Source organism: Canis lupus, chromosome 31 (genome assembly GCF_048164855.1).
Source record: "Canis lupus baileyi chromosome 31, mCanLup2.hap1, whole genome shotgun sequence".
In the NCBI taxonomy this organism is placed as follows: Eukaryota; Metazoa; Chordata; class Mammalia; order Carnivora; family Canidae; genus Canis; species Canis lupus.
Genome location: NC_132868.1, coordinates 17,076,213 through 17,081,891, shown reverse-complemented (window position 1 = coordinate 17,081,891; position 5,679 = coordinate 17,076,213). Strand labels below are relative to the sequence as shown.

Below are 5,679 nucleotides of genomic sequence, written 5' to 3'. Positions count from 1 at the left end.
CTTGAAGCAAGATGTGGTCAAAATTAGGACTCTTCACCTCTTTGCCATATTTGTCACCACTGCTACAATTGCAAATGGAATCAGAAGACCAAGAGGAAGTAAAACATGGCACAAAGATCATCTGATACAGTCTACTCCCTGCTTGTTACTGAACCTTCAAGTGCCCCTTTTTTGCCTGCTAGGTCATTGGCAAGAGAAACTCAAGGTTAACATGTGGGAGTCATAGCTTCCAGGTTAATGAAATTCCCACTGTTTTCCTTAGTAGAAGCAGTGGTACCAAGACATCTAATCCTGTCAGACCTAAAGATATGGGGATAGGAAGCACACATTCTGTAAGTAGACCACTGTGAATGATAGTGAGAGAGATAAATCATACTCCTATCCTTTGATGTTTAGACCTGTTCATTCTAGCTATTGGGGGCACGGTACAGCTATTTGTTTAGTTCATATACTTGATTTTGGTGAGCAATGTCCCAACTCCATATAGGTCTTTGTCTTGAGTTGGCACCTTAGTTGAGCCTTTAGTAAGCCATTGTTCCAGTAGGCTGGCTGCTTCCAGATGTGGTACTATGTGGTAAAAATAATGGATCCTTCAGTCATACATTGATTGTTGCACATCCTTCCCTGTAAAATGGGTCTCTTGATTCAAAGTGATATTATGTGGGAATCCTATGACAGTAAATCAAGCATTCTATATGCCTTTAAATAGTGGTGCCGACAGAGATATGGCAGACAGGAAAATTAAAGCCATATGGGAGTAAGTATTAATTGCAGTAATGATGAATCACTGCCTTCTCCAGGGTGAAAGGACTCTGATGTAATCAACCTGACATTAAATGTCTGGCTGATCTCAAGCTTTGCTACTGTATCAAGGGCTTTGTATCAGGTTGTTAACACTTTGACAGGTTGGGTGTTCAGTAGCAGCAGCGAAATTATCCTGGGTGAGTGGGAGATCATACCACTGGGAACATGCATAGCCTCTATTCTTGCCACCATGGTGATTCTATTCTTGACCCCTTTGTGCAAGTATGGGGGTGGTAGAGGAGGGAGGCTGGATGAGGATGAGTCACAGGATGAGTCAGCCTCATTGTTGAGTGTCTCCCCTGACTTGGATGCTCTCTGGTGGGCAGTAGCATGAGATCTGTTTCCACTTTGAACCCACTTCAGTGGGTCCATTATGTGCTTCTTCCCTAGGCTTTTTTTCTCTTTAATCTTCCAAATTTGCTCCTTCCAGGCCCTGACAACAAGACAACACACTTTCTAATACTCAGGAGTTTATATATATCTTTCTCATGCTACTTTTTTACTACATAAAAAGTAAAAAATTATACATACTTCTCCCAGCTTTACCCCTGGAAGGACTATCTCTCATAACTAACATTTAGGGCCATCCTCTGGAAGGACAATATTATAGTAGCACTCCATTTTCACTTTATACCAGCATATTGTGCTGACTCAGCTATGAACCAGGTCCAAGATACTTCCTCTTCCATCAGCTGACTTTAGGAATATTTTCTATCCTCTCAACAAGATGTTTGGTGTGAATTAAGGTTTAGGCATTGATGCAGCAGAAGTAAGTGATGCAGGAGTCAGAAGTCCTGTTCATGTAGCTTTTTTGTATCCTTTTACTTTTCTTGGTCTTAATTTTGTGCCATTTTTGTAGTATGATAGGTTGCGGCTGCACTTCTCTAACTTGATAGATCTAAAAACAGCAATTCGTAATGCAGCCCATGTACATAGCCATTTGGTCAGGGATTTAATCTCTACTACAGCTTAATAGCAGCCAGGAACTACTTACAAAATGTGCAGTTTCTGCCACACAAGACAGTCTTGCTCCAAAATCTGAAGTGACTCCCTCCTGTAGCTTTTGCATTATCATTTTCCGAAGATCTCACACTTGTGCTTACCATGGTTTCATGTATTTACCATTACCATGAATATCCTTGGTGCCATTGAATTTGTTGGATTATATAGTCTGGATAGTAGGGCACCTTGTAATACAGACTGGATTTGCTACTGAGCCTTCTTTTTGCTTGGGCTCTATTGGAATTTGTCAGTCTTCTAAATTGTCCAACAACTAAATCAGAGTGATCTTCCTAAGAGCAATATGTGCTGCCTCCAAAATTCAAAATAGGTCACTAAGCACTACGTCTTTTTCTTAGTGATAGGGCATGCAGGATGCAACAACTTGCCCTCTGGTTTAAGGGGGATATTCTGACATGCTCCAGATTATTGAGCTCCTAAACACTGTATTAAATATAATAAAGCAAGTTTAGTAAGATGTTGATTATAGAATCTAGGTATTGGTATTCAGGGATTTGTTGTAAAATTATTTCAATTTTTCTATGCATTTGAATATTTTCATAATAAAACATTGAAGAAACATCTTCTATTTATTATAAGAAAACATTATTAATGTGTCGGGCCCCTGAATCTTTACAGGGTTTCTCTTCTGCCCTGTGATATGTGTGTGTCTAAGGACAGCCAGAGTACTTACCAGTTGTGGCTCACCAGCCTAATTCATATAATCTCATTAAGAAAGTGAACTAGTATGATGCCCTGTGCAATATTAAGATGATCAAAGTTTTCTGGGCTTGATTACAACAGAATAGGATGGCTAACATATAACCCTATGACAAGACCAGGAATGTGTACTGTTATCCTTTTCTTATGAATGTGAAATGCTTGTGATCAGCCTTCCAGATGGGATTGCAAAAAACACATTGGCTCAATGAACTCTAGGTGCCAGAGTTTACCTGTTCCAGAAAAGATATCACATCTAGCAAAGCAGCTGAGATTGTGGCTTCCACTTGGTTAAATTTGAGTAGTCTACTGATATCATTCACATTCATTTGCATTTTGCATGGGCAAAACAGATTAATTTCTTGGGGATGTGAAAATGCTGACCTCCCCTGCCATTTTTGTTTGTTTTTGAAAACTACAGTTTTACCATTCACTTAATGGCACCTGGCAATCGTCAAATTAGCAATGGTTATCTACAAAAGTTATTACACTATCTGTGTTATTTCTTGAGGTTGATCAAATACCTAGAGTCACAGACATTTCTCACAATAGATGCATCATATAAATCAGACTTGGTTTATCATCAGTCTTTATAAAACCAGACCTAGAGAAAGAATTAGGTCTGGAGACACATGTGTGATCTTAATATAGCAAATGTCCCCCTGCATTAAAAAAATCTTTGAATACACTTTTTAAGAGCAGTTTTAGGTTCACAGCAAAATTAAGCAGACAATATGGAGGTGTCCTGCCTATATACCTCATGCCACTACATATGCACAATCTACCCCATTATCAACATTCCTTCCGCACCAGAGTGGTACATTTGTTACAATCAATGAACCTACATTGCCACATTTTAGCACAAAGCTCATAGTTTACATTAGGGTTTGCTTTTTATGAACATTTTATGGGTTTTGATAATGTATAATGACATGTTACTTACTATTGTAGTATCATACAGATTAATTTCAATGCTCTAAAAGTTCTCTGTGCTCATCTTATTCATCCCACCCTCCCCACTGCCACTGGCAACCATTAATATTTTTACTGTCTTCTTAGTTTTGCCTTTTCCAGAATGTCATATAATTGGAATCATATAGAATACAGTCTTTTCCATATTGGTTTCTTTCCCTTAGTAAAATCCATTTAAGGTTTTTCCAAGTCTTTTTATGGGTTGACAGCTTATTTTTTAGCACTGGACAATAATTCATAGTATGGGTTTGCTACAGTTTATTTACCCATTCACTTATTGAAGAATATCTTGACAGCTTCCAAGTTTTGGCAATTATGAATAAAGTGTCAATAAATGAATGTTAAGTTTTCAATCCATTTTGGTAACTACCAAAGAAGTACTATTACTGCATGATATGGTAAGATATGTTTACTTTTGTAAGAAACTATCAAGCTGTCTTCCAAAATGGCTGTATCAATTTGCATTCCCACCAGCAATGAATGAGAACTTCTGTTGCTCCACATCCTTGCCAGCATTCGGTATTGTCAGGATTTTGGATTTTTGCCATTCTAATAGGTGTAAGTGATATCTTGTTTTAATCTTCAATCCTTTAATGACATATGATATTGAGCATCATTTCATATGCTTATTTGCTGTCTCTATATCTTTTGTGGTAAAATGTCTTTTCTGCTCATGATTTGCTTATGCTGTTGCTCATGATTTAATTGAATTGTTTGTTTTTTTGGTTGAATTTTAAAAGTTCTTTGCATACTTAGGTAATAGTCCCTTATCAGGTATATCTTTTGAAATATTTGCTTACAATCTGTGACTTTTCTTTCTCATTCTCTTGACCCTTACGTTCTAAAAGTCATTTATGGTGGCACTAATCTCTTCAATTCCTCCATGGATGTAGCACTGCTTCTAATTTATTATCTTAGCCAGGAGATAGGGTGCAGATTCAGGAGCTTCCACTTGCCCCTGTTTACTGTAAAAGTTTTTATTCCAGGTACCAAGGAAAGGTTCAAACAGCTTCTAAACGTATGCACTTAGGGACAGGGGAAATGACAAATGAATATTTGGGCCCACTGGATTCGCTGTGGATTGATCTTTAGTCAATTCTTTTAAAAGAGTAAATGCACACTAAGGAAAAGAGAACATTGAGAACTTTCAAAGTCAGTTGGATGTAGAATGTGAGCTGTCACTCATACAATGAGAGCCAAAATGCCATGATGGCTTTGTGGAATGCTTGGCTAAGGATTCAGGTCATAGTTTAAGCTTCAGTTTCTCCCTATAACATGGAAATATTAATTGCACCTACTTCATGGAGTTGTGATGAGAATTAAATAAAGAAGATAATGCTGGCATTTAGTATGTTCTCAATTCATGCTGATTATAGTGCTAATGCTAGTGCTAACATTGCCTATTTTAAAAAATATAGTTTTTAGAACTAGCTCTGTGAGGTAGTACTGAATAATGAAAGGAGAAGAATGGGATAGAGAAGGAGAAAGAGAAGGCAAAGGGAAAAGAGAAGAAAATGTGAAAAAAAGAATAAAGAGGGAAGAAAAAGGAAAGAGAAAGAGATAAAGAAAAAAGAAAATAAAAATATAAGGAAAAAACAAAAACAAAAGAGGATTTTTAACTATCCAGGTGCTATGAATAGAGGTTGGCTCTATTATGATACCTTGTTTTAATCTTCAATCCTTTAATGACATATGATATTGAGCATCATTTCATATGCTTATTTGCTGTCTCTATATCTTTTGTGGTAAAATGTCTTTTCTGCTCATGATTTGCTTATGCAGTTGCTCATGATTTAATTGAATTGTTTGGTTTTTTGGTTGAATTTTAAAAGTTCTTTGCATACTTAGGTAATAGTCCCTTATCAGGTATATCTTTTGAAATATTTGCTTACAATCTGTGACTTTTCTTTCTCATTCTCTTGACCCTTACGTTCTAAAAGTCATGTATGACTTGCCAGATGCTGTTGGCTGTCAAAAGTTTCTGAGGATATCGTTGGACTGGAATGTATTCCAACAACTAAGCCCAAGTAACGCCAAAGGCTCAGGTTTTGAACTATAGTCATGATTATCTGCTATGTCAGTTATCCACTGCTGCCTAGTAAAAATCATTCCACACTAGACTGCTTACAAAAATAATTTATTATTGGGTCTCCTAGGTGGCTCAGTGGTTGAGTGTCTGCCTTT

General features: G+C 37.1%; 1 pseudogene; it reads right to left on the bottom strand.

The window, feature by feature from the left end:
* Positions 1 to 3,098: 3,098 nt before the first annotated feature.
* LOC140622510 (small nucleolar RNA SNORA72) lies at positions 3,099 to 3,208 on the bottom strand (annotated as a pseudogene).
* Between the last annotated feature and the right edge of the window lie 2,471 nt (positions 3,209 to 5,679).